Source organism: Aythya ferina, assembly GCF_964211825.1.
Source record: "Aythya ferina genome assembly, chromosome: 17".
Classification (NCBI taxonomy): Eukaryota; Metazoa; Chordata; class Aves; order Anseriformes; family Anatidae; genus Aythya; species Aythya ferina.
In genome coordinates this window covers 4100796-4116509 of record NC_140316.1, presented here as the reverse complement: position 1 = coordinate 4116509, position 15714 = coordinate 4100796, and the positions used below count along the sequence as shown (strand labels likewise).

At 46.5% G+C, this 15714-nt stretch overlaps 1 protein-coding gene across 18 annotated transcripts in view; it reads right to left on the bottom strand.

Annotated features, from left to right (window-relative positions):
* The window catches only part of FBRSL1 (fibrosin like 1), a 515953-nt gene that overhangs the window by 458678 nt on the left and 41561 nt on the right, over positions 1–15714 (bottom strand). The window lies entirely within an intron of this gene.

The window sequence follows — 15714 nt, the reverse complement described above, 5'->3', positions numbered from 1 at the left end:
ATTTGATTAAAAACGTTTGCTTTCTGTCCAAATCTGGTAGGAGAAAATGAATGGTGCTCTTTGTTAACCATCCATCTTCCCCACTTGTCCATTTGCCAGATGGCACTGCACTTCGGAGAAGGAGGAACAATAAGCAAAGAGTCAGTTGTGCAGTAAGTTTACTTATAATCATTTAATATCAAACAAACAAAAAGGGAACAAGGATGGAAAGAGGGAACGAAGAATATTAACTCACAGTTCATACACTTTTTTTCCTTTAAATAAAAAACCCCTCTTGACGATGCTAATCGTTTGTTGACATTTCTGCAATTTCTATTCACCCCAAATGTATTTTGCATTTTTAAGAGAGCTGCAAATCGAGCATGACCAAGTTGTCATTAAATAGCAAAATGGAAATACTTCCCGCGGCACCAAGGAGCCGGGCTGCAGCAAGGGACCGCGGGCAGGAATGAGCAGTGCGCACCAGCCCCGCTCCAGCCCTGCGGGGCTTTCCCTTAAAACAAAATCCAATTACAGGTTTAGTTTGTCAAGACGACTGTAAGAAACAAACAATCAACATCTCGTACTTTTTTAAGAGAGAACTTGACGTGTAAATCACCGAGACACAGACAGGAACCCCACGGTGCCATTTCACAGAGTCGCACTTCAGAGCATAGCTGCACTTTAAGATTTGATACCGCTTAACAGCATCTGTTGGTATTGCGCCAATAGCATATGTTGGGAGCAGATATGGATCCCAAAGCCAGCAACAATGTATATTTTAAACCTCGCTAAGGAACAACAGAGCAGGGGAACAGCAAGAGTTCTTCAGCGAGAAGCAGCACCTGGATGGCCTCCCCCAGCAAAACCCAACCCCACGCTGTGGCGCGGGCTTACCACGGGTGCTGGGTCAGTGCCATGCAGCAGCACCACTGAGCACTGCTCGGGATGCACAACTCGCTGCCTCTGCCATCTGTGAAGGAGTGAAAGGGGACGCGCCAGCCCTATCCCCTTGGACCTGCTGCAAGGCATCACCCATGCTATGGAGCAGGCGATGGTCACGATGAACCAGGTCAGCGATGGGCTGAGGATCAGGGAACCAGTTCTCTCAAAACAAACATACCAAGCAGAAGTCAGCTCTGCTCCGTACCTTAAAACAACACAATAGGTATTGCAAACATTACACATGCTGCATGCTAGGCTAAATTAGAGTGCCTAATTTTTTTTTGAAAGTTTTGGACATTCGTGCTCTCTGAGGATCTCATTCACAGACACCCACTCATTAAAGAAAGATTCAAAAACCAGAAAAAAAGCCCTGAAAATCTTGGCCCTGTCAGTGCTGGCAGATGAAATAGTCCCAGGGGAACCGTTACTGCCTGGGCTCTAGGGGATCGGACGTGGGCGACTGGGATTCTTTCCTTCGGCTCCGCTGCTGACCTGCTGCTCGAGCCGATGCATTTCCCCCTCTGTGCTTCTGTTTGCTCATCTGCAAAATGAGCAAGACACTCATCTCCTGCTCAAAGCATTTTACAACTGCAGACAGAATAGTTAAATACGACTGCTACGGAGAATCGCATCACTCGCAACCTTTTTTCCAGCTGCTGAGTAGTTAATTGCTCGATCTGAAGCGATCAGATGGCTTCCTCCTCTAACCAGTCCTTCCTGTCAAACCGAGATCTTGAAGCATTGCTAAAAACATCTTGTGGAATTAATGGTCCCATTTCTCCACCAAATATATTCATTCCTCACGTGACACAGCTTGGTGAGGCATGAAGCCAGGCAGGAAAGCTCTACAAGAGTAGTCAGTAGAAGAAATAACCCCCCACACCCCCAAAATCAACAGCACCCAGCTCACCTGGGTTCCCCGACTTGAGGACACGCTCCAACTGCCTAACACATTACCGATAACAGCAACAGCCCCATGGTTGCTGTATTATCCTGCACAGAACAATTTCATGCTCTTAGACAACTTCATGGGGGGGGAAAAAAAAAGTCACAGTGAGTCTTGGCAATGTTTAAGTGGAACAAAGTGAAAAACAGGCCGAGTTACAATACGGAGAGCTGTGTGCGTTCCAAGTAACTTAATCTTCTAGCACGGCCGTGTACTTGAAATGCGCAGGAGGAAGGAGCTTTGTGGCATTATCTGCTGCATGCAGAGGATGCAGGACAAGCAAAGCCGGCTGGCGATGCTCGGCTTCGCGCTGCAGGTCAAGCCTGGCAGTGGCTGGAGGAGGTGTAAGCTCTAACAGCGATGCTCAGCACGTCCTGCCGTCTTCCGCAGGTGAAAATGAATGGTTGTGATTTGTTTGAGCCCTACTTTTAGGGTCAGAAAGAACTCTGACTCTGCCACAAGGCTCACTGTGCGGTAGCACGGAGAGGCTATCAGCAGAACACACATAAGACACACATGTAGTGCTCCTGGATTTAAGTAGCTTTTAAATGAAAAGGGCAGGCCAGCTGCAAGCGGCAGAGAAAGCTGCTACTCTTGTTCTAAACCCTAGGAAGGGATGCACAGAGAGATTAAGATAACCAGTGAAGCATCAGAGGCCAGAACTGATTTTAAGTCCCAACCCAATGCACAGCATCAGCCTCTCTTTAGCCTACCCAGCCTCAAACTAAGCTCCAAAGCTGGTGAGAGGTGTTGCCTGTCTCTGAGACACCACTCCATTTCCTATCCTCACACCAACAAAGCAGCAGCATCGTCTGCTTTCATATTAGTTGCAAGCATTCCCATGAAGGAGAAACTTTTCTTTCTTAAACTACTTTACTTTTAATGAGCTCAGTTCCCATTTCAGCTTCTCTGCAAGACACAGAGCAATCACAGGAGGCCTGATAAATCAGACACATCTTAGGATAGGGTGAACTTCAGACATTAAAAAAAACCCTTAAGCCAAGATGAAGTGCACAGTGGAGATGCTGAAGACGTTCAGCGTTACAGCGGGACTCCCTTCCTCCCCTTGGAGGACGAGAAGGGCAGAATCAAAGAGTGGCAAAGAGAGAAGAAAGGGAGCGTGTCTATCAGATTGTCAACCTGCCAATAAATCCCAGAGCTCTGCTAATACCTTCAGCTCCCCAGCACATCTCGCACTGCCTGAAGACACTGCGACGTGCACTCGGAAGAATTCAAGGAGGTGAAAGCAAAGCCGAAGGCCTTTATGCTTAACAGCTGAGGAAGAAAAAGGCAGAGGAGAAACCCCTTGGCTATGAGGGTTTAATAGACACCGGCACCGGGGTGTACCTGCAGTCTCTCCCATTTATCCCCGTGCCTGTCATGTATCGATCTGCACTTTACGCTGCCATCCAGGCTGACCTGTGGATATCTGCACGTGGCAAAGACCCAAGGAGAGCTGGGGAACACCTGGTTGCCCCATATCCACCACTGTGCCAAACACCAGGTGGGGAAAAAAGCCATGCACTACTGCATCCCAAACGAAGATGCCCCCTCCTTTCCTCCTTCTGGTAGGATAAAACCAATTGCCAGGCACCGACCTTTTTTTTTTTTTTTTTTTTCCTGTTTGCCTGAGCGCCCTGCACTCAGCGCCGCGACCCCTCTCTCCCACAGCAAGGCTCCGGAGCAGGAAGAGCCAGGCAGGCACCAAGCACCACAATGGCACGCTTTGAAGGCCAGATGCCTTGATTTGGCATGCTGCAGCAAAGCCCAGGAATAATTCATTTAAGAATAGTCACCACGGCTACTTTAAATGAAATTTTAAAGTTATAAGCCATGATAAGAAATTGCGATTTCCATTTTATGAGTTTTCTTGTTTTTTAAATAAAATCAGATTTAAGTTGGGGAGGTGTAGGGAGAAGAAATTTCTCAATTTTAATAAGAATATGATTTTAGCAGGCAGAAATGCATTGCAGTTGTCTGATGAGTCTCAGAGCAACCCTTAACCACCCTGCCCTTCTTGGCATTGATGGATTGCATAATTCCAGGAAGTAAAATATAATTATGGAGACAGATGAACAGACACCCAAGAAACAGAATAAAAAGATACTGCATAGCCATAAAAAGCAATATTTCATATATAACATTATTGAAACTAAGAAAATGTTATCTAAGAAAATGTTATCTGCATAAAGACTCTTTGCCCAGCCTACCGAAATTCATAAAGAACAGGTGGAATTCTGTCCTGGGTATGCCCAGAATTGATTTGTACAGTCATTTACAATAACCAGAATTGATTTGTACAGTCATTTTACAGCAGTATTTTAAGATACCTGTATCAGTATTTAAACACATGGTATGAGCATAATGAAACTACCCAAAACTACCTTTTCCCCATTAGTCAAGATCAGAACATATTCCACATCACTTATCCAAAAGGCGACCAGGCCTCATTCCCAGCGCTGAGCATCTCTTTGGATCACGGGGCAGCAGAGGCTGGTGAGAAGGGGGCTCAGCCAGAGCTCAGCTGATGAGTGAGGTCATCATTAGCCACATAATGCTCAGGAACCTGCCCATAATTAAGATTTGGATTTGAAGATCTGATGGCATTTACTGTTGTTGTTGTTATTGCTACAGCTACTACATGAAGAGATGCAGCCTTCTCTCTCCCAGTGGCTTTTTTTCCGATCGGTTTTCCCTAATTTAGGTCAACAACTGTCTGACCAAGAGCCCTCAGAAATAAAAAAAAAAAGAAAAAAGCCCTTCCCCCTCAACTTTCTTCACCTAGAAGATCATGCTCTCAGCCCTTTCCGGATCAAAACTCCTCTGACAAAACCCTGCTTTGTGTCCTAAAGGTCAGCTAAGAGACCCGCTCCGGCAAAAACAGGGAAGCAAGCTCAAAGGCTGGGGGCTGAGCACTTCGGCCGCATCACCTCTCTTAACGGCAGGAAATCCCAGGGGAGGACTTCTCGGGCTACAGGCACTTCCCAGAGGTAATTCCTGAAGCAGTTTCAAAGCGGTGGCACACATTCCTTGGCAAAGCAGAGCACAAACACTTGGTGCACGCAGGAACTGCCGGGAGCCACCGGCGAGCCTGCTGCGGCGGCGGTGGCCAGCGAAGCCTGCAAACCTTGCACCCTGCTGCACGCAGACATCAGGTGCTGCCCTTTGCTGTTCCTAAGCACAGCAGAGCTAATCCCTGCTCAGCATCTAAGGGTGCTTCCAACATGAAAAATCTCCTGCTTAAAACACAGATGATTTTCACCCCCAAATAGTTCAGTGTAAGCAGAAAACAAATAAATAAATAGTTTCTTACTAAAGAATTTGTCTAAAAAGCTGAACCACAAAGTAATTTTTTCTGTTTGCGTTTTCAAAAGAATTTAACCGCAACAGAACTAAAGGAAGGAAGAACGCTGTTAAACAACAACAACAAAAAAAAAACAAGCAACAAACAAGCAACATGTACATATATTGCACGTACAGCCTTCCCCTTCAAATCACTTTAAGGAGAAATGTTCTCTAGACAGATGGTGTTTTCCCTGTCTTGACTCCAGTTCAAATCTCCTTTTTGGAGAGACCAAGTTTTCTACTGAACTGCACATTACACACCAACAAAGAATAAATAGGCTAAATATAGCTTACAGCCAAATTGCTGCAGTCTTGTGGTGCAGTACAGCCAGGAGTCCTTTAAGGACAGTTAGCGCGTCGCCAGCATGCCCTGCACCAGGTTGAGGTTCTCACGTTATAAATCGTCAGTGCCATCCCTCCCAGAGCTCTCTGATGCTTATTCTCAGACTGTAAAACTGCCTCACCCACACTGAAAAATGCTGAGGAGGAGAACACCACAAAGTTGTTCTGCTCCTGTATTTCACGCAGGACTGCTCACTTGTGGGACTGAGCAGCTCAGCACCGGTGGAATGGGACACGGAGCCACTGGCTCCCTCACTGTGTTCTCCTGGTCAGAGATGACTAAAATTAATTATCCTGCCACTGCCATTCAATAAATTTCATGGAGTGGCTAGTGGGACTGTAAACTACTGGGGGATGTCTGTATTTTGGCAAACAGCCCAAGGACAGAGCAAAGAACAGAAGGTGGGAAGGCAGCCGCTCACCCGCTCCCCACCCATGAGAGAAATCTGGGCTGAGGCTGTCACTGTCGGACACCAAGCACCAAAAGAAAAATTCAGCTGCTAAAAGCCAAGGAAAACCCACAACCAACCACTGCATACCTGCACAAGTGTCATCTGGGGAGACACTGAGCACCCAGGCACACAGCGGGTGCTTCGTGCTGCTTCCCAAGAGGCATGGGCTTCACTTCTCTCCCCTTAGGAAGGGCACCAGCAGCAGCTTGTCTGAAGCACAGGGCATGCTGTGCCTCCCAGCAGTACAGCGCTCCTGCTTCATAAACAGCATCCTGTGAGCATCAGAGATCTGGCCCCTTTGGCAAGGCACAGGGCTCGGTGCAGAAGCCACAATTTGGCCTCTGCTATCCATGCACGTGGTCCTAACTGGCTCTCCTGGAACCAAAAAGCCCTTTTATAAGGAGGCAACTGGGGCCAGTGAAAGCCCTATCAATGTTTATCGGGAAATCTCTTAGCAAAACTCACTCTGCTTTATGTGCCCGCTGCTCCACTGCCGCACGACGTGCTGTGCTCAGCAGGAGGAGAGCCAGCAGGCAGCAGAAAGGTTGGCTGCTCAAGCTAAGGGGGCATTCGCCGAGCCCTTCGGCACCAGCTGCCCCTTGTGCACTTGCCTGGAGGCACCGCAAGCTCCCCTGAACTCACAGGACCTACCCAAACCAGCATCAAACCCCCAGTGCATCAGCTTATAAGACAAACAGGGTCAGGGGAGCTGAGAAATTGGGGGAAAAGGGAGGAAGAGATGGGAATGGAGAAAGAGACGGCCAAAGCTGAGGAATAAATTGCAGGGGGTGTAACACAAATGAATGACCTCAAAATCTATGGAGTGTATTCTCACTTTGTTGCTGTTTCTTTTTTTTTTTAATGTTTTTAATGTTGTTGTTGTTTTTTTTCCCCTGAACAGCCTGTTACCTGACCCCCTGAGAGCCACCTGGCCCCAGGTGAGCAGCTCCCTGCGCGCACACCACGTTTGATTTCGGCAGGCGAGATCCCCGTCGCGGTGGCAATGCAGGAAACACTTATTGTTTTACATGTTTACAAACAGCCCCTTCAGATCTCCCTTCCCTCTCTGTCCCCTGAGGTAATATGTATTGTAATAAATTCATAATTCGCATTACGATGATTTAAACAGCTTTGGAGTGGCATGTTTTAGTGCCTTGATTCAATTGTCTGCCTCTCAAACTGACAGTCTGCTCGCTGCAGCTCCCCGGCGGTGCAGAGCTGCTCCCTTGCAAACACCGATAAATATGCGGGAAGAGCCACACTTTCTAGAAAAGGAATTAGCAACATCATCATTTGAGCTCTGCACCAAGGAGATGGGATAAATACCACCGGCTCACTCCAGGCACATCGCTAGGCTACAAAATCTTTATGTTTGGGGTTACTTTTGGACAATGCTGTCAGGCAGAAGCTTTGTGTTCATTCCATTTTTGCTGATCTCCTGCCATCCGGGCCTAAAAACCCTGGCAGGCTCACAGCCCCCACGCCTCCTCAAGTTGCTGCAACATCTTGCAAGATGCATGCAAAGGAACAGAGGCTGGGCTGCCTCGTGTTAGGGGGAGACAAAACCAGGAGCAGGAGGGAAACACGCAGCAGTCAACAGCTCTGCCCAAGAGTCTCAAGCAATGAGGATCCTCTGCCAAAGCTTCTGTGTTTCTGCTGTTGTTACAATACAAGGAAATCGTCCCACAACAACATGATAGCAGAATTCAGCTCTTAAATATGGTAATGGCTGCCTTAAAAGATAAGAAGCTACATCTAAGTACGTAATAGATCTTGGGTAACTGCTTAATGCTTTCACCTCGCACTAACCCCAAACCATTCTCATTTGTATTCACAACTTATTAGTCACTACCTGCTTCTTGCATACTTGCAAGAATATGCAGATGAGCACTTTTTTTTTTTTTCAGAAAACATCTATGTCAAATTGCTTTGATATTTTTTAACTGCCGAGGCTTGATAAACATCTTTTTTATATTAACGCTGCAACTTCTGTAAGCCACACTGGTGGAAGTATCAAGAAATCAGCAGCTCCACTTATGACAGGAAAACCAGTATAAAAGGATCACATTATGATTAAAGCATATTTTGCTGTTACAATCTGGATGTCTATTTTTCTTTTAATTAGGCATATTCTAGTTAAGATAAAAACAAGTCGACTTGTTTTCTTTTTTTTTTCCCTTTTATTAAAGCATCAAATGTGATGCTGTTAAGTCGCTGATAGACCTGCTCCATTTTGCCATACCTACTTTCAGAATCTCATACCTACTCGTGGGAATCACTGATATTTTGGGTTAGAACAGCTTTTCTTTCTCCTTTAAAAGTACCTAAATACAGATTATTAGGGAAACTAATAACAATCCTCCTCCAAACACTGCAGCAGGCTGTCAAGCCTTGTTAGCACAGATCTGTCTCAGCACTCACTCAGGATGCACCTCCCAAAAATTCAGACCTTGGAACGTACATACCCATTGAGACAGGACAGAAGATAAAACATGCCACAGAAAAGTCAACAGCAGTTTATAGAGAAGGATTATGGATGCAAAGAGATTTGCATTTGATATATAAGCAAATCCCAGTGATCTGGATTAAAGCAGGAAAGCCTACTTCAGACATCCAGAAAGTCTGGGAAAAAAACCAACCAACAAACAAAAAAACCCACAACACAATTAAAAAGTCTACAGGGCCCTAATTCAGTCCATAAGACAAAACATAAATTTTCATTATTCCAGAACTGAATTCAGCAGTCATCGTGCATCATGAAGCAGCTGGAAAAGAGGTGACTGGAAATACCAGAAATGGAAAATTTGGCTTTTCTGAAGGAATTCAAGCTGCTTTTTAGCCAACTTCTCCACTACCAACTCAGATTTGGTTGAAGGCAGTTCGGAGGGAAGCAGAGACGAGCTCCGCACACCCCGTGTCCCCTCGCTGCAGAGGAGCTGGCGCTGCTCTGCCCAGCACGAGCAGAGCTCCGCCACGCGCGATGGCACTCACCACCAGCAGCTCCTACCGTAGAAAGATGTTTTAATTAACACAGTGTCAGGCAATAGAGGAAAAACATATTTAGACCTGGATCAGCATATGCTTCACTTAACCATAATCGTCGTGTTGACAAAGAGCTTGACAGCTAAAGTATACACTGATCTAGGTCTAAACAAGTTTTTCTGTAACACTTCGCGTGACATTGGCAAAAAGGTATGAATTAAGAGAAGTAGTCTTTAACTGACTTTGGTGCCTTTTTTAATCATTGTGCTCCTCCATCCTACGGAGAAAAGCTCTCCTATCTGGCTCACCTAATGGAGATGAAGACAAGCCCCGACTGCCTTTTACAAACTGTGTATTCACTGTGACAACTGCTTTTTTGTTTCCTAAACAGAATAAAACTGGTTCCATCTGCATTTTAATGAAGACTGCAGAGCTGTTATCCAAGGATGTTAATGGAGATTTTTTTTTATTTTTATTTTTTTTAAGATACAAGGTTCTCCCATCTCCCTCACCATCCCCAACCAACGGGAACCAGGGAGGTGCTGCAGCAAACCCCCACAGCCTGAGCTGCAGGGGCTCCCTGCTGCTTGTCCAAGTGCTTAGTTACTGACCAATTCACAAGCACACAGCGAACTCAGAGGAAGGAAATACCCTCATTTTGATTTTGGCCAAATATTGTATCAGCAAAGAATTAAAAGTCACTAGGTAATGGCAGCAACAAGTGCAGTGTTCAACCACTGGTGGTAAAAGGGAGCTAAGTAAGCATCTCAACCAGGAAAAACACAGATTCTTTGCAAAGAGAGGGGGGGGAAAAAAAGCATCAATCACAAACTGTCATGATATCCCATTGTTCAGCACTGTTAGCATTAGGAAACAGTCACTAGGGATTAAGCCAGCAGAGTATGTATGGTAGTTACTGACTGTTAAGCAAATGCACAGTGCCTGGTAACACATGGCGCAGGCTGTGATTAATCATTACGGTGCGACAGAAGGCGTACTGCTGGGCGATAACGTCAGAACTGAACTGTGCCCTGCCTCCCGTGACAAGGTGCTTATCCTAACCTGCTCCACGTTCCTGTGACTAGGAGAGCATCCTCAGCTTGCTTATCGCTTCTGACTTCTGGCTGTAGCCCCAAGGACACAGGTGAAACGCTCAGGGTTTGATCCTTGATGGTACTTGGACGGAGAGCACCTTTGATAGGAGCTGCTGTAGTGCTAGAGGAGCTCCTCCGGATTTACAGCAACAATAAACTGCAAAAGGTGGCAGCCCGGGGTGAAAATAAACCTCATATTTTTACTATCTGTTTTATACATAAAAATTGAGAGGGAACCTAAGCTTCAGCCCTTCAAGGAGTCCACATCCACCGTCAGAAACTTCCTTGCAAAACTAAGCCTACCCTCTTTGCTTTCCCTGACGCCCACTGTACCCATTTTGAGTGACCTCTATAAGCTATTCAAGTGGTTATGAATGCTGCTTCGATCCACCACCAGAATTGTGGAAGGGTTTTTTGTTTGTTTGGGGCTTAAAAACAGGAGAAAAATCCAAAAGCTCTGTACCATCAGGGAGGGAAGGGGGACCTCTTGCCTCTTCTGTTCTGCCCACTGCAAGAAGCAATTAGTGAAGTTCTACAGCGCATTAAGCAGTATTTCATGGGAGCAATTATTTATCAAGGGTATGGACAATAGCATTGATTGTTACAAGTTTGATTGATTAAACAGACAAATTGGCACAGTCTCTCCTTCCCTGCCTGCCATATGTTTCTTCTTAAACATCTGGTAAAGTCTTTGTATTTCCTTGAGTAACCTAACAGGTGTTGAATCAAATCCTTAATGCTTCAGTTTTCCCATTGGAGGCAGATGGGTGCAGGAGACAGAAGAATATTGCATTTCCAACCTCTCTCCTTCCTCCTCCTCCAAGGTGGCCTCGCTAATGGCCTCAGGTTAGAAGCAGCAAAGGCGACTCCACGTTGACTGCATCTCTTGACTAGGGAAGACTCCACACAGAGGCAAGGAAGCCAGACCTTACTCTATCAACGCAATTTTGCCCTCTCCTTTCCACATGAAACAAACACTTTTACACGAGCATTTGTGCGTACTTCTGCCATTAGAAGTGTTTCAAAGGCTGCCTCCCGTCCACAGGGGGTTTGCACCTCGTGCTTGGCCCCTGGGGACACGAGAGCCAGCGTCCCCCGTGTGCTGCAGGAAGCCACCGCCTGCCGCAGGATAGCAGCCTCCCCGGAGTCACGCGTCGGGCGGCGTGCCAAATATGTAATTCTAGCTGAAAGAGCAGAAACACAGGTGCCTAACATCGAGAGGGCACTCTTTATTTTGAAAAATGCAACACCACTTTAGCTAATTAGGTCTTATCTGTTTAAAGCTACAGGATAGTTTGATAACAATTAGGAAGGACTCCCAACAGGCTGTTGGGATCAAAGGCCCTTTCTGCTACGACGTTTAACAAGGAAATTAACACTTTTGCCAAGTAATTTGCACATGCTGCCAAAGTTGTTTTAACTTGCTGTAATATTTTAGTTTTAAATATGTACCTGCAGAGATGCTGCTTTGATTCTAGCACTCGGTGTGCCAGCTACAGGCTCCCAACCACAACGCCAGTTCCCATTTAGTGCTGGGGGGGAGCTTCCAGAAACGGTCCAGGAGAAGGACCGAAGTGCTTGCTGCAATTCACTTCCCCCCCCAAAAAAAATAAAAATAAATAAATAAAGTTTGGAGGCAAAAAACTCTCTCACTGTTTTTTTCTTCATGGAAACTAAATATTTCCAAAAGACTGCCTGTGGGATCTGAACCCTTAATGTCACAAAAATTAATGAGAACTGTGATGCTGAGATACCATGCGTGCTTGGAAAATTCCAACTGGACTCTTCTGATGGGTTTTTAATACTAGAGGCTGGGGAGCAATCATGACTCCAGAGAGCTGTAATGATGAATGGCTGGGGGACAGTGAATATAATAAGGGAAAATAAAAATTCAACAGCTGTATTTCATAAAGAAACAATAAAACCATGCATAGCAGTTTTTCTTTTTTTAATTCAGTGCTGTGTTTAAAGAGACATTCTGATACCCAGTAAATTATGCTCACATATCCACCGCTGATTACTCTTTAATAAAAGCAAGCTTCCAGCAGATCAGGTACTTGTCTCCTGGCTCCCTGTGATTCAGGGCAGGGCAAAGCACAAGCATTCACCATCTGACTCGTGCGTGCCCCTAAGTGCAGCTTGCTGTGCGCTCACAGATTCACGCTCCTGTACCCAGAGCCACCCATGTGCCACAGCTGCTGCGCTCTGGGCTGCTGAGCAAAGTGAAGGATGCATCCTGAAAGGAGAGCCTTTCCCCAGGCTGCCGATACACGGAGACACTCCAGTCAGCATTATTTAGCTCGGTTTAACAGCCAAGAAGCCAGAGTTTTTCAGGGGATTTACTCAACACAGTCCTTCCCAGCCAGGAGCCTGTGCACCAACTTGAAGCTGTATTTACTCCTGTTAGGAAGTCAAGAGCCAGACAACCACGAAACCCACCAGCACTCTGGCTGAAGCCATGCGGGGATATCTGCTGGACCGGGGGCAGGACTGCCATCGGCTGCCCTGCAACCACCAGGACAAGGATAGCACATGCTGAACGGCGATGGCCAGCCTTGAATCTGCACCGGTCTGCAGCCCTTGCCACCCGTGCTACGGCACCATGCTCCTCCCAGACAGCGGTCAGCCCCCCAGCAGCACCCGCTGCAGCACAACGGGGTCAGGCCCAGGAGCTTCTGCCAAGCTCACACACCTCCCATACAAAGCCATCCAAACACCAGGGCCAGAGCTGCAGAGGCCAGAACAACGTACCCAGAACAACATCCTGCCCCTGCAACGCAACGATGCTGCGACAGGCTTCTCCTCCACTGCCGGCAACCAGCTTGCAAAGCCACCCTCCGATTTGTATGGCCCTTCAAAGAAAGCTTTGAGTTTTCCACACATTTAATTAGAGCACATTGAGTGCACCAGGTTCTTGAGTTTTTAATCATATAAGCTTTGTGAATTTATTAACAAGACAGCAGACAGCATGAGAACAGGAATTAAGAGTATTTGCAATCCTTTTGCTACTTCTGTCCAAATGATGATCGTTACATGACAAGATACTCCAAGGGCTCACAATTACCATGTTACAGCAGCTCCTGCGCTCTTAAATCAAAGGCTAAAGGCTTAAATCAAAATCAGAGTGCTAGGTGAAGTAAAAGGGTAGGAAAAAGGCAGCTTCTGAGAAATTCTAAGCAGACTGGCAGACAAAGAACATGGAGACACTCGTAAGCGCCGCACTTTTCTTATCTGACCTCAGGCAGGTTGTTTACTTTTTGACTCAGATTCCTATCTGTAAAATCCAGCTGATAATCTGACTGGATTCAGAGCTCCCACGTCCCATGGCCAACGTGCTCCATTTGTAAAACCAGGGCATAATGTTGCACTTGAATTCGATGAATAGTTCTGTATATGAAAATCTCCGCTGCTCTACTCACTTCACGATGATTCTTCAAGAGTTAAGCAGCATCTTGATAGAAAGATTTTCTCTCTAAAACTAATTATCAAACTGGACACAAGAACCCAAATTACACATGGTCTTATTCCAGAAGTGATGTTTGATATCACTGAAGAAGTGTGTGCAGCTTCTCCGGTCCCAAAATCCCACAGCAGCTACAACCAAACAGCGGGCACGGCTCTGCCATTACACACCACAAGCTGGGCTGCTCCCTTTGGGCCAACACACATCCAGACAGAGGCTCAGAGCATCAGAAACCTCACTTCAGATGGCTTGCTGCACTTCTAAGAGTGCACAGCTCTTTCTGGCTCATACACAGCAAGCAAAGTTTAGCCAGGAAAACACTCACTTGTGAGGCCAGGTATTTTTCAATGCAGGCTAGAAAGGCTTGGAGCCCAATTTCAGACGATTAGCGGTTAAAACCCAAACCAGGAAACAAAGCCGCCCCCCTCCCACCCAGATAACAAGCAACCAACCCCCTGTACACAGTACCTTGAGCCAATTTTCCAAGGCACTTTAGGAAAGGTAGAAATCTGGAAGGGTTCCCAGCGTGAATTTTTTCCAGAGCGCACACGTGCTACCCGCGGGGCCGAGGCAGGCGCCCCTCTCCCTTGCAGAAGCAGAGGGTCTCCAACTCTTCGCACAGATAAACACAAGCCTGTGCTGAAGCTGGGCAACTCATGTCAGTTCTCTAACTTCCATGGGGAAGTTCCCAGCTCCTTACCTGACGCCCAGGAATGCGCGATGGGGAAGCATCACTGCCACCCTTCAGGACTGAGGATGTGCGCACACTGATTGCTGTCACGGGCAGTCAGCACCAACCCACATAACACCGACACAGGGGAGACTCAATGATCACCCCCTGAAGTGGTCACAGGACTCTTTGGAGCAAAGATTAGAGCCAGTCAGTCACAAGAGGACAAAGGTTGCCCGAAGTCGGTTTGACTGACATTCTCCTTAAAAGTCCTGGCTTAACACTGGTGTCAAAAATAGCTGGGATTAAGATAACAGAACCGCCCGGTCAGGTCTACTGGTGGTACCGAAAAAGTCACTGGGAACATTAACTGCAAACAGAAAGATAAAATTGTAGGAAATAAATCAAAACCAGAAAGCTAATTTCCATTTCTAAGAAAATAATTCAAGGCTCAGACTTCACAGGATATAGAGCACTCAGGTGAAGTCCCACCGACTTCCTGAAGCTACTTGCCAAGCTTCGGGAACCGGTTAGGTTCAGCCAGCCTTGAAAGAAGGATCCAGCAGGACAAGCCTGTGAGCCCTTCCTTCCATGGCATGAGAAGGGGGAAGCTGCAAAGCCCCAACAAAAACTGTTTTTGGGAAGAGCAAATAAGCACTGGGGATCTTTCGCCCTGCACCCAGCACCTCTGCTTCCCTTGCTAGCAGGAGCCATCCTCATCTCAAACAGCTGAAACCCTTCCACCCCATGTCACTACACCATTTTACACAAGCACCCTGTTATCACTCCAGGAAAATCAGGGAAGTTTTGCAAATATAAGAGTGGTGGCAGGCAACGCAGGTGAGTGAAACACTGGCTTCCATACCCCTCAGCCCTTCAGCTTGTGCAGGGTGCCAGAAAAAATACGAGTTTAGACACCTGTGCCTGGTGAAGTCATTAATCACCATTACAAGCTGAGCAGGTCCCACAGCAGAGGGACAAGCAGCAGAACAGATGGGGAATTAGGCTTGGAAATAAAGGGACAGCTCGGACCGAGAAAGGTGAGGAGGCAAAAAACAATACCAGCAGCTGAAATACAAGTGCCACACGAGAAGGAAAGTTCAGCAAACACAAAAACACCAAGCCCAACACAAAGCATGAAAGCACATTTACTGCAGGCAAGGCTACAGAAACTTGCTAAGAACTACATCTTGCATTCTGCTAGGCACTGATACACGCAACCCGTCCACGTGCTCGACCTGCGCGTTATTATTGTAGAACAGCTCCCACGAGTTAATTCCACTGCCAAAACCTCACCAGCCAGTTCTAATCCTTTTAAATGGTGGGGATTTCTGCTGATCTTCTATATCTAGGGATCAAACCAGCAACGCAGAAACAGGGGAAAAAAATGAGTTTAGCTTGATTTGGCACAGGGCGTATTTTCAGTTGAGCAAAGAAGTTAAATGCTACATAGCTCTAAAATAAAATCCATAACGCTCTTCGCTGCGAGCATCTTG